Source organism: Pygoscelis adeliae, unplaced genomic scaffold (genome assembly GCF_000699105.1).
Source record: "Pygoscelis adeliae isolate BGI_AS28 unplaced genomic scaffold, ASM69910v1 Scaffold45, whole genome shotgun sequence".
NCBI classification, from domain to species: Eukaryota; Metazoa; Chordata; class Aves; order Sphenisciformes; family Spheniscidae; genus Pygoscelis; species Pygoscelis adeliae.
The window spans coordinates 716648-737633 of NW_008825114.1; positions in this window are offsets into that span (position 1 = coordinate 716648).

Sequence of the window (20986 nt, forward strand, 5' to 3'; positions counted from 1 at the left end):
AAGGAAGAAAGGAAGCAAGGAAGCAAGGAAGGAAGCAAGGAAGGAAGACAAAGAAAGAATGGAAGAAGGGTACGGGAAAGGAGGGAGGGAGGTAAAGACTGAAGGAAGCAAAGTCAGAAGGAAGGAGGGAAGATGATTAAACAGTTCAGCAGCCCAGCAATCAAAAAATCAGGCCAATTTCCAAACATTAAACCTTTTGCCTACATTCAAAGACAGTTTCCTAAAACCTCAGTCACTGCAATAGTTTAAACAGATTGACACACATTGTAGTATTCCCCTGTGGCTCACAAATCAGTGCTGTTTCACGCTGGGAGGTAAATTCATTCTAGATCTGAGGGCCTCTCCTGTATCTTTAAAAGTACTTGAAAGCTCTCTTTTGCTATGACTATGGAAGCACAGCATGAAGAAGGAAACATTCTGCTGATAAGAAAGCTCCCTGACTACTTGGATTTTGAAGTTAAATTGCCCTCACTGTTTAAGGTATTGGTTTTGATTCATAAAGAGATGTTATTTCCTTTAGGACTGAATTCAAATTCTATAAAAAAGTTGAAATGCATATTATTCCCCCTTTTAAGACTTTTCAGAGCTGACACAATGGGACTACCTCTCCTGTTGATTGTCAGGGCACTGAGGACGCAGGGCTGTTTTGGGGTAGGGACAATCTGGGAGTCAGGAACACTCCATACTGGGCAGGACCCTCCCTGTGGGATGCAGTCCCCCAGTGTCTTGGGTAGGATGAGCTGAGTGGAGTGGTGGGGGTGATGGGCCTCTTGACAAGGCAAAGGGTGAAACAGGTCCAGGGTCCATCCAGGGAGAAGCAAAATGAAATGGAGCCAGAGACAGGGCTGGAGACTTGGCTATAGTGTGAAGCAAGAGACAGTTGAGGAGACTGGGCTGCAGACATACTATCTACAGCATAGCTCAGGCAAGGTTTGGGTGCTCAGCTCTAAGCTTAATGGAGCTCCAGGACCACGAGCTGGGAGTGCACTTGGGGTCATCTGTGATGCTAGTCAGGGAAAATAAAGCCAATAAAGCTCAGGACCCTGACAATGGTGGTCAAACAATATCACAGAATCAAAAAATCAGAGAATTGCAGAATCACAGAATGACTGAAGTTGGAAGGGACCTCTTGAGGTCATCTGGTCCACCCCTCCTGCTCAAGTTGGATCACCTAGAGCAGGTTGGCCAGGACCATGTCCAGACAACTTTTGAATTTCTCCAAGGATGGAGATTCCACATTCTCTCTGGGAAACCTGTGCTGGTGCTTGATCACCCTCACAGTAAAAAAGTGTTTCCTGATGTTCAGAGGAAACCTCCTGTGTTTCAGTTTGTGGCTATTGGCTTTGGTCCTTCACTGTGCACCACTGAAAAGGGCCTGGCTCCATCTACTTTGCACCCTCCCTTTGGGTATTTATAGACATTGACAAGATCCCCCTGAGCCTTTTCTTCTCCAGTGTTATCACTCCCAGCTCTCTCAGCCTTTCCTCATATCAGAGGTGATCTAGTCCCTTAATCATCTGTGTGGCCCTTCACCGGACTCTCTCTGGTATGTCCATGGCTCTTTTGTACTGGGGAGCCCAGCACACGATGCAGTACTCCAGGTGTGGCCTCACCAGTGCTGAGTAGAGGGCATGGATCACCTCCCTTGACCTGTTGGCCAGACCTTGTCTTATGCAGCCCAGGATACCATTAGACCTCCTTGTGGCAAGGGCACATGGCTGCCTCATGTTCAACATGGTGCCCACAAGGACTCACAGATCCTTTTCTGCAAAGCTGCTTTCCAGTTGGGTGGCTCCCAGCATGTACTTGTGCCTGGGGTTTTTCTTCCCCAGGTGCAAAAATTTGCACTTCTCCTTGTTGAACTTCATGAGGTTCCTGTCAGCCCATTTCTTCAACCTGTCAAGGTCCCTCTGCATGGCAGCATGACCTTCTGTCATATCAGCCACTCTTCCCAGTTTTGTGTCATCTGCAAACTTGCTGAGGGGAACACTGTTCCCCATGATTCAGATCATTAATGAAGATGAACAGAACTGGATCCAGTATTGACCCCTGGGGTACATTGCTTGTTACTGGCCTCCAAGTATACTTTGTTCCACTTATCACCACCCTTTAGGCCCAGTCGTTTGGCAAATTTTCAATCCACCTCATTGTCTGCTCATCCAGCCTATATACATCAACAGCTTGTCAATGAGGATCTTTTGAGAGACATTGTCAAAGGCCTTGCTGAATTCTAGGTAGACAATATCCACTGCTCTCCCCCCATCTACCAGGCCAGTCATTTCATCACATAAGTTCATCAAGTTGGTCAGGTGTTAATTCATCTTTGTGAATCCATGCCAACTACTCCTGATATGTTTGTTGTTGTTCATGTGCATATAAAATTTTTGACGAAGTAGTTCATAATTTTGATTGGTTTTCTCAAGACTTCATCTTCAAGAATGACAAGATACAAAAATGATGAAAAATGACAAAGTTTAAATTGAGATTTAAGCAAAGTTTGAATTACTTCAAAGACTTGCAGCAATAATACTGAATGATGAATAATGGGGGATTAAGAGGTCTTCTTGTTTATCTGTCAGACTGACAATAAAACCTCTATGGATTACTCTGCATTCTTCTATATCTCTTTTGATCAATCTAATCCAAGTATATTTAGCACTTTCACATCTGAGTCTCAGATAATGCTTCCTCAGAATATGTAATTAGTTGTCCTTCCACTCAGTTGGATTGACATAGACACATGGTTTTCCAGGAACCACAGAAAACAAACTTCAGTTCTGTGAGGACCATAAAACTAGAAAAAAGAGGTTGCACAGAATTCTAGTCTGAACTGTGTGTGCTCAAAATACATGGATGTATTGGATGGAAGAGCAAGCAAGTTTCAGATTTAGCGGGACACATTATAAAAGTAATGGTTGTCTTTCACTTTGTCTTTTATACCTTACATCAAACCATTGTTTGGTGACAAGGTAAAAAAAAAGCCAAAACACTCTTCTCTGTCTTGGCATTTCCTATGCAATAGCATGGGCAAACAATAGAATCAAAAGATTAATTCTATGAATTCCTTATTTGTCTGGACTGAGGTGTGTGCATTACTTGTAAATAACCCTTGAAAAAATCCATGGAATAAGTTGATTTATTTAGCTGTTTAATTTGGAAAGAGCTTTCTCTGACAGATTTTAGAAACAGAAGCCATTCAAGTCAGGCTCTCACCTCCCTTTAGGGCTGCATTTATTGCTGCCTATCTTGAATGGATTTTACAGGAATTCTCCTGTGAACAAACTACCATTCCAGTCCCTAATTGTGTGGTGACATTAAGAATGCTTAAAAAATACACTCATACACATCAAAATTAATACATATATAGGTAGATTCACAGCTGTGTAACTGGAGACAGAGTTAGCATCCAGCTATTTGTATTAGCAAATCAATCCTCAAACTGCATACAGGCTTGCTCTGAATGTCAAGTATAAGGACGTTAAAAGTGTTTTAAATAAGACTGGATGTGCTTCTTGTTGGATAACTTCCTGTGGCAAAATATTCTGCCCATATGGGCTAGTAATTGCCACATCCACAATGATATAGCATCTATGCAGTATTTCTTATATAGGGCTGTGTCTTGTTGCTATTGGTGGGACACAACTCCATTTGGAACTGTGCCATTGCTTCCACTATGCTTGTAGAGTCCCGAATACATGAATGGCACCACACACACAAAAAAATTATTAGTCAAAGTAAAATAGTTTTAAAGATCTGTAGCCAGGAGACAAACTGAAAACAACTTTTCTCTCTTGTCTTCTTTTTGGAACTCTAAAACCTAACTAATAACCTCCTGCAATGTCCAAAGAACAGTCATGCCCCAACCATTTGTTATCCCATGTGCATGCATCAGTACCAACAATTTCAGCATTCTTATTTGTGTTTCACAGTCTGAACTGACAGAAGACTTTGGAAATAAACAATTGAAAAAGACATTCCCTAAAGGTAACTATCAAGTCCAATAAGGCTCAAATAAAATGGCCCAGCTGTCAGAATAAAATACAGCATATCCACTTAGCTCTTGAAAGGGAAAGGTAATGCTAACCAGTTGTTGGAGACAACCCAGGGAGGTAGTGTCACAGTGACAGCTGCACAAAAGGTCGTACTGCATAGCAATGTTCAGATGAATGAATGCCAAACAATGTATAATAGCTACATAAGTAATTCTCTTCAAAGGAAAAAATAAAGAGCAGAAACACACTTTGTTTAAAAGTTATCATTACTGATAGTAAAACACACATAAATAGACAAAGCATAATTTGGAAGCCAAATGAAACACATTTGAAACACAAGCTTTAAAAATGGTCCTAGTTTGAAATGAAGATTACCTCTCCAGAAAGCATTTTAATAAAAACAAGGTCAGAATGCTTGTAAGGATTAGTGTGTGTCTAGCCTTGGGGAAATGTCAAAAAAAAGGAGGTAGAAGATAGAATGGGGAATGCTTGGAGCTCAAGGGCAAGTCTAGGTCATTTTAACCACATATGGAGAGCACACATGCTTCAGAACAGCAAGAAAAAAAGAACCATTCTTCTACTGCCAGATCCTGCGAATGAGGTAGGGTCATGCTGCATGATGAAATGGTTGTCAGGTCGTTTCTGATGGGCTAGATAGGCCACTATCTATTGCACAGCCTGCCTGTGTTTTCTTTGGTCACAGCAGTTTCTGTAACTGGAAGATGCTAGAAGTTTGTGTTGGGTTGGTTAATTGGATTGTTTCATTTGAAGTGGCACCCAGATATAGTGCTCTTGTTGCTAAAGAAAAGACTTGCAGTGAGAGCAATTACTTGACCTTAAAGGAAACTCGGTCCGTTTAAGTTTCAACATACATTACTTGATCCTGGAAATCAGACTAAAATTATGACCAGAGTCAGTTGATCGTTGCTGTATAATCTACTGGAAGACAATGTTCAGTGCTTGCTGTGAAAGGGATTCTATCTCCTCAGTCCTTCCTATTATCACCTATTAGGATGCTACAGCTATGTACCATGAATTTGTTCTAGATGTTCAACCTGTTCTGTTTGGTAGCAACTGGATCCCAGATATCCAGTCTTTAGCCTGGGCAAAAGGAAAAAGGTCTTGCAGGATTGTCCCAAACATTGGCTAAGCTGCACATCTCACTCACTTTTCTCACTCTGTGCAGGCGGAATTTTGTTAATTCCAAGGAAAGGAGCTGAAAGGAGAGAGAAAGGGAGGCACACACAGTATGCTTCAGACCAGTGGAGAAGATGGGCTTTAAGTGCCTTGTTGAAATTAGAAAAAGCAATGCTGTGAAACTTAGCCATCATGCTGTTGTAAGGCAGTGTGTTTTTCTTACTCTTCCTGTGGAGAGAGTTCCTACTTTGTGTGAACTAATAGTCATCTGCTCACTCACCGAGCTTGACTCATCCACCCACACCATGACACCATCCTCTGCTGTGAAGGACTCACCACAATAACTTCATGTGACTAATACTTTGTGAGGGAGAGAAAGGTACGTTGCACCAAGCAGATGAGACCCTTGTAGTTCAGAGGCTATGACTGGATGAGCACTGCAGGTCTGGCATTCCTCTGTATGCAGAAAAAAATAGGATATACTCCTGACTCCAGTTCAGATGATAACCTGAAGCATTATGGATTCAGTTATTTGTCTTGGACATGGGATACTAATCATGGCTTGATGAATTTTCATTATCCCTTTTTTTCTCTAGTATATATTCGAATCACAGGTTGGCTTTGGGATTCTCTGTTGTGCTCTTACTCATCTATTCTGTGTTGAAAAGCTATTCATCAACAAAGTGGCGGGGTGCATGTCTAATACTAACCTGAAAAGCTATAATTACTTCCTGCACTCTGCCTGATCAGACATCTTACAAGGGATGACCAAACCAACAGGCTTTTGGGACGTAATTGAGAGGTAGGGTCTTCCTCTGGGATCCATAATTTTTGACACAAAGCATTATTTGGGAGATCTCAGACCCCGGTCTCTTAGGCACTAGCTAAGCAAGACACTCATCAAGTTTTCAAGAATATGTCAGTCAAGCACACTATCTGACCAAAAGATCTTTATCTGACCAGCCAAGAGATAGCTCAAAGAAAATCACTGTTTTCAAGAGAGGTTATGCTGCCAAACAGCATCTTTCCCTGTAGTGAGAACGCTTGGCTCAGATGCGTGTCCTTACTTAAGCCTGATTCAGACCAGAGTCTTCTATATCCCTGCCAAACAGCTAATCAGACAGAGGACATTACCAGGAGCATGGTGTCTTTCCTGCTTCAGCTGTTCTACTTTGTACTAAAAACACTTCCGTAACTCTTTGGAAGAGGAAATAGTTGAATTTTCTCCCCAAGAATTAATTATGCACACAACATAGAAAAACAGTGACCAGACCAACAAGTATCTAACATGCCTTCTTAGCCACAGAAGTGCTGCATCCTTTAATTTTCAACTTCAAGAGCTAGTGACCCAGTTCAAAACCGAGCAATTATGCCACGGCCTCTGTATTTAGCCAATCTGTTTGTTTTCCCTGCCCTCTGATTCATTTGGCTATCATCAATCTTCAGTGTGCAGTCATATGAGAGCTGCCAGTCTACAACAGTAAAAATTTAATCATTCAAACTTTGAATATACTTATTGCCTGCTACAACCAGAATACTGTATTGCTGGTATTATTGAAAGGGAGGTTTGGATTTTGTTAACAAATCAAAGTAAAAAATGCTGTAATAAACACATACAAAATGTGGTCAACTATGTGTTAAATATATGCAGTGTCACATGGCCCTATCTGGATCTCAGCATGAGAGAACAAAGATTCTGTAACTATTTGGAAGCCCCCAAAACACCTATTTCTTTTAAAAATGTGTCCTCCTTTTCCTCTGTGCACCTTACAGTGGCAAGAAAAAAAAACACCTGTCACTGATTTCTCCTGCATTCCTCTCAAGCCTGTTGAGTCTACCAAGTGTGAACATCTGGGAATCATCATATTTTCTGCTGACCACTGAATCAGCATAAAAGGAGGACATGATGAGCTCCAGCTGTTAAGCCTCCTGCTTAGAGGATTAGAGAAATTAACCCACAGGATGTTTTACTACAACACCAGGAGTTATATTAAAGATACATGTGGCATCTTCTCCACAAGGAACACAGAAGGGAGCTAAGAGAAAGTAAGCAGGGGTAAGCTGTGGGAATGTCATCAGCCCCTCTAGACTGATCATAGCAGCAGAAGGACTTTTACCTTCGGACCTTTCTCTAAGAATATAAACCTTCTATCTCTAGTTCACTTTTGCCATATACAGTCCAGGGGAACATGGATTGAATGAACAGCAACTCAAACCACTACCAAAAACCTTTGAGAATCATGTGCTCTGGCTTGGGTCCTTACCTCAGCTGGGGCATTTGCATCTTTTCTCATTGCACTTATACATTTAGGCCTCAATGCATCAGAACAGAAAAATGTCTTATCTGTAAAAATAATATTTGACAGGCAGCCACATTAATTTATTTCTGAGTCTGTACCCCTAAAAGTAAACAAGCCTATGCATGAAATATATAAAAAGAAAAAAGTTACCAAAAAAAAAAAGAGGAATCATGAGTGACGTTCATGGTGATGCTTATTGCCATTGTTAGTAATGTTAACAGCTTTATAAAGCCTAGAGAGAAAGGGTTGAAATGATTCAGAATTCTGTAAAAACAATTTACCTGCTTAGCCACAAAGTGTTACACTTAGATCACCCTGACTTCAGACCAAGATGAAATTAGAAATGGAAGTACAGCTATCTTGAGGCAAAATTCATGGCTTTCCGCAGTCTTCATGATCAAGTAGGTAAGGAAGAATAATTAAAAAAAGTTCTCATTACTGACATTGTTGCAGTGGGATTTTCCCCATGATTCTTTTGCCTCAAAGTGTTTGGAAGAGTGGGTAGATTTAGCTGAACAACCCCCCAGCCCCATTTCTGGGGACACACCCATTGCCTCTAGGTGTGACCATATGTGTAGCCTTGGACTAAAGAAGGTAGCCACCTCAGCAATGCTGGAACAGCCAGCTCCTTCCCTGTGGGGAGACTGGGGCTCAAATCAATCAGGGAACAGCACACCCCTCACTGACTAACCAGCGTCTGTTTCTGAGCAATGAGGAGAGGATACACTGCACACATTAACACTACGATGGAGCTCCAGGAGGTGCCACTTCTTCTGAGAGAGGTCTCCCAGAGTTACCTGGGACTGCAGAAGGTGGCAACTGACTTGCTACTTGCCCTGTATTTTGGACATTCACCTGTCTGAAAACACATTTGCATATTTCTGCATTAATTAAATGAACCATAAATGCCTTTTTTATGCAAAAGCCTCTTAACAAGTGTTTGGTAGTATAAAGGATCTGTATAAGAGAACAGATTGCAAGGACCATGCGGGCCTAGACAGTGTAATTTGTAACACTTATTTGGTATAAGAGGCTTCTGCATGATTTAGAATCAAGTCCCCTGTTTGAGGGAAGAGCCTTTGACAGCAAATCCTGCATGATAGTGTCTTACACATGCAAGATCATAAAAGCAAAAGGTCTATATATAACAGAGAGGCAGCTGTATCCTTTTGATCCTGAGTGTGGGATGCACTCATACTTGCACTGATCATTTCCAGTTTCACTCACTTACCATGATTCTCTTGCTAACATGTTGCTTTCAGAGCTGTGGCTTTTACACCAGCAATGATTTTTTTAAAAAATGTTGATCACTAGGTTATTTTCCAGCTTGGTGAACAATTATTCACAACATCCTTTCTTAATCTAGAGCACAGTAATTGTGCTGTTGGCTGCTCTGAGGGCACACTTGATGTTTCTTAAATCATAACCTGATTTTTGCTTCAGCTAAGATAGAAATTATTATAATTTCCCCATTGCAGATGTTTTTATTTTCTACCAGATACCTAGTGAATAATACAGACAGAGGAGCATTTGTGATCCAGTGTTTTTGAAATAACACAAAGCAGTGAGTGAGAACCTGTATTAATCAGAACGTGCACACTGCCACTCCCCCTTTCTCATCTTCCAGGCTTTTCTTTTTTTCTTTCAGACATTTGGTACCTATGTGTTCAGCTGACATCAAATCTGAAAGGAAGATGGTGGATGTGGCTATATCAGGCAGTGACATATTCCTTAGCTGGCAGATGTTGCAGTTTGCTGACTACCTGAATTAGGCTTGGGTACCTTAGCACATTTCAAAAGAGGCAGCTTTACTGAAAGTGACAGACAGCTTATGGACCCAGACCTGTAAGTGTAATTGCCTTTACTATGTACTTGTATGTGTGAATTGCTAGGCATCTGACGCACAAAGCCGAGCAGGACTTGCGATGTCTTTAATATGAGCTAAGTTAAGGTGGATGTTAAATAAACTATATGGATAATGAGTCATGTCTTCTTGACTGCTATCAGGTATTATAATAATATTCACACTCATGACCAATACAGACTCTGAAACCTATACAACCTTTCTTGGAAGTCTTACACCTAAACTTCAAAGTATTCTGCCTAAGTCTTCCATTCTTGGAGAGTTTAATTCAAATAAATATTCTCCAGAAGTCATGGATTATTTATTTACCCTCAGCCTCACTTGGCCCACTTTCCTTTTTTTTTTCCCCAGGAAGGAATAAAAAGTAGGTGGAAAAGTAAAATTCAGAAGTTAAGCTGTTCTATTTTTGAAGCCAGAGAAAATGTGCACTTCTTTCTTTCTTTAGAATCACAGTTTGCATTGTGAATATATACATACATATATATAACTAAATCCAACATTTTTAAAGCATTCAGATAATCTACTCAGAAAAAAACAATCTTCATGTGAATTCACAAACTAAATTCTCCATTAATATAATGCATGCAAATGATTCTATTATATAGAATGAGAACTGTTTCAAGATGTTTAGTAAAGGTATGATATAGGAAATAAAGAATTTATCTGTAGGATCGCATAGCTGAGAAATTCTAAGAAATTTTTTTTCAATTTAATTAATTCAGTCTTCTTTTGACTTGAGCAATTGTAGCAGAAGAATTAAAATGCCGTTAAGACTGTTTTTAAACACATCCCAAGAAAGGTTTTTTTGCATGTTTTATTTCAAAGATATAGTTTGTTATTCATGGACAACAAATATTTGCCTTCTGGCAACAGCCGGCAGGGAGTGTACAAATACTACCATATTTTCTCATGAAAACATGGTTGGAAATGGGAAGGGCTGGGCATGTGCAAAAGGAAATGAAATCAAAGTAAAGCTGAATGACTTAGAAAAGAGAAAAAATTATTAGAAAAAGATAAATAAATAGCATTTCAAATAACGTATATCATTATACAGACTTAGCTGTCCTGTAGAATGTAAATAGAGTATATCTAATCCCAGCTTTGATACATTTTCCCTTTGTAAGATATTGTGCTAGTTAACATGGTTTGGGCAAATACACGTAGTAAATTTTATAGTTTCTTTTCTCCCTTTCACAGTCTTACGCCCCCTATTCTTTTTTCTCCTCCTTCAGCAAATATAACCTAAAATATTCTAGGAAATAATTTGATTACTGAATTTTTCACTATAATGCTGATATAAACAGAGCTTTTTTTTGTTTCTGTTGTTTTCCATGGCAGCAGAAAGAATGGCCTTCCATTCTGTGACTACCATGTGCATGTGAAATTATAGTGGTCTCATTAAGAATTTTTTCCCTTTTTAAAAAACTGTATCATTGCCACCATAGGATATCTTCCAAAATGAACACTGTGCACTTATGTTTTGTGATATTGTCAGTCTGCTCTGAGACATAACTATGCCCACCCTGTGAAACAGAGGGCCAAGCAAAACTTACCCTAGACACTGGCGCTTGGAGCCTCGGCAAAAGCAAAGTTACCGTGTGTAGTTTGTATAACAACTAGAGAACTGCTCATTCCCAGTGATCTTTCCTAAGCCCATGGAGACAACAGAAAGTATGTAAAAGTTTCATTAGCTCACCCTATGTTCTTAGACACTACACTTACTGCAGTTTGAAGAGGAGTGATCTGTGGGATCTGTGTGAACTCTTCTCACCTATTGTAAACAGCAGTGCATAAGCACACACAAATTTTGTATTTTTATTTCACTAATAGTGCCTTAAAACTCTGTATTTGCAGTCTTGCTCTTTCTTTGGGCTTTTCATTCAAAGCATTTAAGCAAAAAGTAAACCTTTCTGTCACTTATCTGCCAACACCAGCCTTCCCTTCTCGATGAAATGATGTGGTTATTACTGCTGCTTTTACACTGATGCATGTTGTTGTCAGCCGTGGACTGCCTGGGTAACAGTGCTGCCTAATCACTACTACTAGAGCTGAATCCTTGCTGCAGAAAGCAAGTCCTTCCTCAGATGGAAGGAAAAGCAGCTGATTATTTACCTTTTATCCACAAGACAGTTATTATGTGCAAGTCTTGGGCATAGAAGCCTGGGTGAAATCAGTTTAATTTAATGAAATAAACAGCATTTTCATGCAATTTAGGAAGTATTTATCTAGGCTTTTGGGTAGATACCAGATTGTGAATTCTCATCCACACTCCTGTCTTCTTCCACGGCCTCTTACCTTGGATTATTTTTCTCCCAAAATAAACTGAGTGTTCTGTAAATTGTATTTATTATGTGTAGTGCTTTAAAAATTTTCACATGCCACAAGCTCAGTTTCCCCTTGCAAGGAGAACATATCTGTTTGATGTGATGCATAATAGTAAGCATCTGGAATATGGAGACTAAAAATATTGCAGAAATTGTATTGTGCTTGTGAAATGAAGGAAAAACAACAGCCAAAACCCCTCTTTCTAATCTTTCAAACATCAGGCAGTCTGGTTCAAATCTTCTGTATTAAAGGGCCAGATTTTTTAAAGCATTCATGGAAAGATAAGTGCATACATTTGTATGTGTCCAATTTGTTTGGGTGTATTAAGATCTGCAGCTCTATGCAGATGCAAAGCATGCACACTTTTGTTCAGTCTGACAAACTTGAGAACCTGTTAATTCATTTTTATGGATGGATAAATTGTAGCAAATGAGCAATTATTGCACCAAATCTTGATATCTAAACTCACTCTGTCTTGCAGTAATTTTTATCCGAGAAAAGCTCTTATGAAACCTCAGCAAAAATTTCAAGTTTTAATTCCGTGAATTGGCAAGTATATGAAAAAAAGTTAAAAAATAAAGGATTTCTTCTTCAGTAGTTTTTAAATACTTACCTGTTTAAATATTTGATACATCACAGAAACAGATTCAATGTTTGTTAGTTTTTTTGAACTTAATTATAGTTGTTAATGACTTAAGAAAAGATACTATAATAGAATTCTGATGTTGGTTTTCCTAAAATGTTGTAAGACCAGGAATATGAATACTGGTTTTGCACTCATTTTTGCAAGGATCATGATAGTAAATTTTCTAAGCTGTGGTGAAATGGCTCTGCAGGTCTTGTAGTTTAGACCCATATACTTCCAGAACTTATTAGTTTTCCCAGTACCTTTAAATCCAGTTAATTTTCTATGTTTTATGAACACAAGACCATAACTATTTGGGGGGACGTGTTACCAGGAAGTCCCTGAAAAGTGCTCGATCTGTTTTGTTTCATTTGCTGAAATGTTATTACAAAATACTTACATTGAGATAAATTCAGAAACTATCAATAGTTAGCCACCGTTAGACTTGGAAATGTTTGGAGGTCTGCAAGTCATGGCTGTGGCTATCCAAGAGACAAAATATCATCAAGCTGCTGCATGGCGTGTTTGTATCCCACCATCTTAAACTGTACTGACTGGAAAGACAGGCTTAAGGCTCTGTGATGATTGTATTGCTGCTCCTGGTCTTACAAGCCCTCTTGCCCAGCCAAGTCCTACAGCAGAGGTCAGACATTAGTCAGACAGAGATCTGGCTGCAACTTTTGTGGCAGGATCATGAAAAGCCTTCCACAGTTGCTTAGCATTAAGGAGGCAACTAATCTATCAGTGATGTATCAAGCAACGTCTGCCTCAAGTCACTGAAAAGAGATTTAATGGACCCTAAAAGTTTCCTAATACTCCATGTCTAGATATTTATAGCCTTATGAATGACTTCTTTCCTCTGCCTGAAAGACTCAAAGACCCTTGGAGCTCAGTTACGGTCACTACTTCATTACAGTTAATCTCATCCTGAGCAGGGAATAAATAAAACAGCATTTGATTAAGGAAACTGGTAATACAATATTAATAACACCAAATTCCCATCACAAGTACAGTGCCCAGGGAAAAAATAAGATGCAATCTGAATGCAAAAAGTTGTTGTTTAAGGTTGGACAGGAAACAAAGTTAAGAACTAAAAAATGATAGAGAATAGTTGTTTAATATGAATATCACTGCCAAATGTTTGCTTTTCTAAATTAGTATTTAGACACTTGAACAGATTTCTGACTTTCTGTTTTTCAAGAGTATTGAGTTCCTGGCATTTTCCAAGGCCAAATAGAGGCCATTTTATTGAGTCTTTTTTTTGTTCACCTAAGGTAAAACTTGGCCCTACTGTTATGCAAAACATTTACGTTGATGAAGAGATGCGGTCTTAGGAAAGGAGAGGACAGAAAGAGACTGACTCATGGTGCTCATGTTCACTGAAACGAATATCATTAGCAGCAGCATACACAGGAGGGTGTTTCATTGCTGAAGTCTATCGTTTCTCTGGCATACTTCAGATCCTTAACGTTTCTTTAAAGAAACATTTCACTGAGGTGTGGAGCATTGATCTTTCATGGGCTGATCAATGATCGCATATTAATAAAAGCAGGCCATATGCAGATTAAGAAGTAATGAAATCGAGTACTCAAGATGCACAGAGGGGATCTGATACTTTATAAGGTGAACTTAATCAGCAGGAGAATTACCTCACATATCAGCATTTTCCCATAGAAATTACAGACCCAGGAGGTAAAATTACTTCGTGCCTCCTGGCTGGTCCTCCCAAGCTCTGTGAGTTTATGCCAAAAGACAGAAGGTGAGTTTCAGTGCACAAGTACCTCTCAGGAGCACTACTGGGCATTACCTACTGTAATGGTGCTGGATACTGCAGAGGAGCAGAGGGGCTGTATATCCCTTAGCTGCAGGCATAATTTTATGTTTTTGCTGCATGGCCTCTCACCTCTTCTGCCACCTTCTTGGGTTTCTGGGTGGGTGATAAAGGGCTGGCAATCAGGTACTGGGGAGTAGTTTGAGGAAGTTCATCTGTCCGTTTTCTTGTTAGACATGTCCTGGCACATGAGATGAAATGTGTAACAGTGTGCGGCTGTCAGGTGGAGGCTTGAACTTTCCAGGCAGAGTGCCCAAGCAAAGCTATTGTTAGAAGTGCATGTGAACAAAAAAAGTAATTCTGAGAAGGGTCATAAAGAGTGATTCAGATAAGCTGGTCTTGCACCATCTGCACCTATGAGGGAGGGTGAGTAAATGTGTGCCTGGCGTAGCAAAGGATGCTGTGCTCCTGTGAAGAGACCCCGAAGACTCTTAGCCAGGCAAATGGAGGGGCTTGAGCAGAAATCTGCTATTGAATAAACCAGTACAAGCTATGCTATTCAGTGCTGGTACCGCCACCAACTCAATGAAAGAACAGCAGATGTTTAAAGATACACTTCTGCAGTCGGTGATGTTATGGGTGTTTGTTAACAGTTTAGTCCACAGAAAAATATTCTCCTTTAAAAAACAAACAAACAAACAAACAACCTAAACTCAGCTCTTTCTTTGTTGAATATGCTAGATGAAAAGAAAGTATTTGCCAAATAGTACATGTATGCTGGTCATTTGTGTTAGACTAGCTTTACTAGTTACTGTGACTCTATTTAGAGTAATGTCTTCCTCAGCAAAATTGGTGTCCTGTCTCTTTCAGCATTCATCATTTTCTTGAATTTTTCTTGGCTTCAGTTTGAAAATTTTTTGTAGGTACTTAATTGCAAACCATACCAGAGGGAGAGATCAGAGGAACATAGGATTTGCCAAATGTGATGAATGTCCTGCCTCAGGGAATGGCCAATACCTGATTTGTTAGAAGAAGGCCAAAAAGCCTCAAAACACATTCAGTCAGTCATGTAGGAGATCCCAACAGACCAATGCCTGGAAGCCTAGCTCTAAGTACACGACCTTACTTGAGTACAATTCTACAAATGTTATCACACCCCTGCACTCTCCTGTCATCCTTTTCCCACCAGTCAAATGTATTCTTTTCTGTGTAGATGAGTGGGAAGTGTGAAGCTCAGACTTCATCCTACCTTAGGACCTGATCCAAATGTCAGAGCAGAAGAGTAGGATTTCTCTTGCAGCAAATGAAGACGAATGTGCTCTGCCTTCATTACTGAGCTGAGCAGAACTCCACTGAGGCATGGAGATCAGTCTGCTATTGCGACTGTGCCCTCAGTCAAGGTGAGACAGCACTCTTCCCTTCAGCTCCTCACCTAAATCATTATTTATATCCACACGATTGTACACAATTGCAAAACCCACAGTGTACCATATTTCACACCAACCCCCCAAATCTCTTGGCTGCTCATTGTCAAATACCTCTACCTTTGCTATCACTACAGACTGATGTCTTTCTGATGTATTAAAGGGCTGTCTGTTCTGTGACATGACTCAGTTCCTGACATTTTTCTTCCATCTGTAAAATGGAGCTAATAATACCTTCGTCAACAGCTTGTTGTGCATTTTAATTGCTTAATGTCTGAGAAATGTATTAAGTTTCTGGAATGCAAAACATATGATAAACTTTATTTTATTTTTCTGTTTTTGATGCTGATGTTTGCTTCAGTGCCATCCCCATAACTGGCTCAGTAATCTTAGTTTGGAAGCCAAACAGCTAGAGTGCAAACCTGGAAAACCTTTTTTCCTAATTGCTGCACTGTTTATATCATGAGTAATAACTTCTGTGGCTTGGCTGGAAGAAGTTAAGGTGGCAATAAAAATGTCAAACAAAGTTGTAATGAATTTAGAAATAATCACTCATAATTTAGAGTTCATCATCCCAAAGCGTTATTTCATTTGATAGGTTTAGGTCATTATAAAGAATGTGCTCCTTCTTGCATCTGAAACTACATAAAAAGGGACAGTAGTTTATGGCTGCTATATACTTGATGAGATATTAAAATTTTGCAGCACAGCAAAAGATGAGGGGGAGTGGGGGAGGGGGAATATCTATTTGAAGGTTGTATTTCCCCTGGGCTTTTGTGGTCTCTGTTCTAAGTAGGCATGAGTCTCAGGCTTTCTTTCTTTTTTTTTTTTTCCTTTTTTTTTTCTTTTATAGCTTGCTTTATGTGCTTGTGTGTGCTTTGTACATAATTAACTTGGATAATATTATAGAAGATGCAGTTAATTGATTTTTAAACTTCATTTCTCATAGACCTCTGTGTAAGACACTACCAAGGAAAGGGACGCACTATGTAACTTTTCACAGGTATCTCTCGCCTGTGTTTTCTTTTCCAAACAGCTAACAGACCAGTATCCTGTTTGCTAAATATACCTCCTTGGAAAATCCTTCACACTCTACTGAGATAACATTTACTCCAGAAGTCAGCCCTTCCCTTCTTTCCCTTTCCCCTTTTCCTATCTCTTCCCCACCAAAAGAAAAGGGGAATAACCCTTTCCCTTTCCCTTTCCCTTTCCCTTTCCCTTTCCCTTTCCCTCCACAATTCTTTATCTTTGCTAATTCTGAACAGGCTGTGGGTATGCTTCAGTAGTCACAGGTTTTAAATATTGCAGTCAAACAGAACAAAACAAACTCTTCTGACCCAGCAGGAAGCATGCTTTTCAGCTAATCATTGATTGTGAATGTCATTCAGGTGCTTCCATTAGCGTGTAACTGCCAAGTGCACTGATTCTGTAACAATTACATAGGGTAATAGTGTCAGGAAAGATTATTAGGTTTCTTTTAGTTTAAAATTTTCAGGGTTATATTTTCTAAGTATTTTGTAACTTCAGAGTTGAAGTATATATTTGAAATTAATTGGATTTTCCCCGCTGGAAAATAATGACTTACTCTTTATTTTTCAGTCACTTTAGGTCCATGAGTTTTCTTTCCCCTCCCCGCCCCATTCTTCCCCATTAACTCTCCATCAGTGTCTCTTTAGGAAGCCTGTGAACTGATGCAAACTGTTATTTTATGAAGACTTCACGTAGATATTGAATGAAAGTCTTGAAAACTCCTTATTTTTAAACCATGTGCAGAATCCTAAGAGCAGGTTATGATTCTGCCACATTCTGCAGGGTGAATCTCCAGAGACTCTTGGAAGAGTCTTTTCCTTTATTAAGGATTTTGGGCCAATTCCCACATGAGCAATCCGGTCGACTGCTTGAGCTCACTTCAAGGGCTAGTTATGAACCTGGGAAAGGTTTATTTAAGTTTTGCTTTTGTAGCCAAAGTTCTGATTGTCCAGCATAATAAAATACAGGTGGACCTGTGGAAAAGGATTCTCTTGCACCATTATCAGGTGCTGCAAAGACATCTGGTTCCTCCTTCATAAAAAAAAGTCCACAATTGATTTTAACAGTAGCAACAGACAGGCTTGGGTAAGACCAGAGCTTGCACTTCTACCAGTCATGTAATTGGAGGGTTTTCACGACAGGGATCCTAAGAAATCTTTTCTAAGGATTAGGTGCCTAACTGTAACATCATTGCTTAAATCTGTAATTTATTTAGTTTGCCCTCAGCCCAGTTATGAAGCACATTTTCTTTCAGAAACCGGTCCAATATTTTCCTGTGGTTTACTGGAGCTTAACTGCTGGTACCATTAAAAAGTGTAATCATTTTTACCCTGTCAGTGACAAAAATTTTACTTTTATGGTCTTCCTTAATCTTGTCTCTAAACTTTAAGTAAGTCCAAGATGATGTTCTGCAACATGGGGAAAACAAACCATGTCATTCTCACCTGTGGTTTACTATCGGCTTCCTCTGCTTATCTGAACCTATTTTTAAATCACCTACCCTGTCTTATCCTTACCCTGTGCAAGCCACTACAACCACCTGTTTATTTTCTCCTTGAAGGTCAGTTAATTATTTTTCCTACCAGGCAATGAATCTGAGGTAGTAGGGACATTTTTTGCATAAGTCTACTGGCCTAAGAAAGCTCAGTGAAATACAGACCAGGTTTAACTCAACTGGTTTCAGATGCCATCACAAATGTCTTCTCAGAGCGTCTTCCCTGACATTCTGAAAATAGTTTTTGTTCTGACATACATCATCTTTTTGTCCATCCGCATAGATGTTCCTGCTAAATGTAGGCCGATGTGCTCATTTGTCAGTTTTCAACTTTTGTTTATGTCACCATATCTTTTGAAGCTTCTTGGCACCTTCCTCTTCCTTCTCAGTTCCCTTCATACACCTGTGTCTCAATCTCTGCTGAGCCTTGTTGTAGATTTTGCCTGCTTCCAATGTAGTGGAAAAGACCAAAAAGATTCCCTTCTCTACGGCCTGGATGGTCTCCAAGCTTGGTATGTCCCAGATTCCATCAGATACTGCAAATAAATGTTGGGGAGACTTTAGCTTAAAAAAAAACCAAACAAAAAACAACAGGCAACAACACCAAATTCAAGCAAATTAAGGGATTGAGAGCAGCCCTGCCGAGAAGGACTTGGGGGTACTGGTGGGTGAAAAGCTGGACATGAGCCAGCAATGTGTGCTCGCAGCCCAGAAGGCCAACCATATCCTGGACTGCATCAAAAGAAACGTGGCCAGCAGGTTGAGGGAGGTGATTCTGCCCCTCTACTCTGCTCTGGTGAGACCCCACCTGGAGTACTGCGTCCAGCTCTGGAGCCCTCAGCATAAGAAAGACACGGACCTGTTGGAGTGGGTCCAGAAGAGGGCCATGAAAATGATCAGGGGGATGGAACACCTCTGCTATGAAGAAAGGCTGAGAGAGTTGGGGTTGTTCAGCCTAGAGAAGAGGAGGCTTTGGGGAGACCTTATTGCAGCCGATCAGTACTTGAAGGGGGCTTATAAAAAAGATGGCAGCAAACTTTTTAGCAGGGCCTGTTGTGACAGGACAAGGGGGAATGGCTTTAAACTAAAGGGGGATAGATGTAGACTAGGTATAAGGAAGACATTTTTTACACTGAGGGTGGTGTAGCACTGGCACAGGTTGCCCAGAGAGGTGGTGGATGACCCATCCCTGGAAACATTCAAGGTCAGGTTGGACGGGGCTCTGAGCAACCTGATCTAGTTGAAGATGTCCCTGCCCACAGCAGAGGGGTTGGACTAGATGACCTTTAGAGGTCCCTTCCAACCCAAACTATTCTATGATTCTATGAAATTTATTGAACAGACCTTCCTTGGAATTTATGTTGTGCCCACTCAAACCAGATGTTTTCAAATCTTGGGGCCCAGGAAGTCCCAGGGCATCAGCTACTGCTGGTATGTACAAATGGAAGACAGCCTTCTCCTAGAAGTTTGCTTCAGGTAGGAGGAAGTTGGAAGATTATTAGAGGGAATGAGGACATACAGAAAATTCACAGTTTTATTATAAAATGATCATGTAAACTTGAGTTCAAGGCTCCAGTTTTATGCAGTGTTGAGACTTAAATTTAATCTGAAAAGCTATGAACTGCTGCAAATCTCATCTGTGGGTTAGGTTACAAATCCCCCAAGAACTGAGGAAAACAGCCTTCACAGAGCACTGTTATGCTACTAAGAATCTCCTCTAAAAATATATTTTAAATTTACTTTCTTCTTTAGCTTATGACTGACAAAGTAGTGTCCCCTATTCAGCAGGGACATTATCTATTAAAGTGACATTATTTATTAGGAAGCTGATGAATCAACCCCAGAGATTTGCACTTAGGTAAGTACTTGCTGAACTCAGTAAAAAATGTAAGAGATGAGGGCTTCTATTAATACTTTCTGTTATTTAAGGAATATATGTATCATGTCAATTCACTCTGAGTGAATTTCAGAAAACTATATATTGTATATATGGATGCAAGTTAAAAAGAAATTTCATCACTGGGTAGTGTAAGTTAACATTGTCCATATAGCAAAGTAATGAAATATTTGAAAAAAATGTTAGGCAAAAATTATTTTTTTTAATATAAGTAGGTTTTCCTAATATTCTAAAAAAAATATATGTGGGGCTCCCATTACCCTCAGCACGATTAGGGACAAATTTTGGTAGTAAACTCTAGTTAAACTGACCTAACCACAGAAATGAGTAATGCTTAAAATGCCTCAAAGAGGCTTTTAACTCACATTTAAGAGACAGTTATTGTGAGTAATTATTAAGTTAATTAAATATTGATTATTACAAGAGTCCCTCTTTGATTTAAAAGGTAAAGCTATAAGATAAACTTTGTTACTTTATTATTTAAAATTACAGTGGTAATAAATGTGCAATTACACTTTATTGTTATTAAGTAGGATTTGTCTCATTATTCAGCTCTAATTGGTACTAAACATTAAACAAGTTAGATATTGTTGTTAAATGTTGGAAAAACTGTTCTAAATATCTAATACAGCTAGCGATAGTAATCATCCTGAACATTCAGAACATTTCTTTCAAGTTTGATGATGGCGGGATGTTTATTACCAATTGATTAATTATTTCATAATAATAACCTTAACCTATTTTAATTTCACAGGCATGACAGCTTGATTTATCGCCAATATTCCCACTGGATCTTGAAGTCAGAAGGTTTTTTTCCTAACGATCAATCAATAGTGAATTATTATGTAGCAAGTAGAAATATTTACTTTTCAGTGCTGTGAGTTAGTTTTTAGAGCCAAGGAGTGAATTGATAAATTTCCTACTATTCCTTCACCTGCCAAACAGGAAAAACATTTTTTAAGCTATAGATTAAGCTACTGGATATTTTTGACACTTTTTGTTTTGGTGGAGAGTCTATTATATATTTACAATGAAAGATGATGGAAAACATCTGGTTTCCTTAAGTATCTCTTAAAGCAATGTTCCACATCTTTGATTGTGCTATATACCTATACCACTTCTTTCCC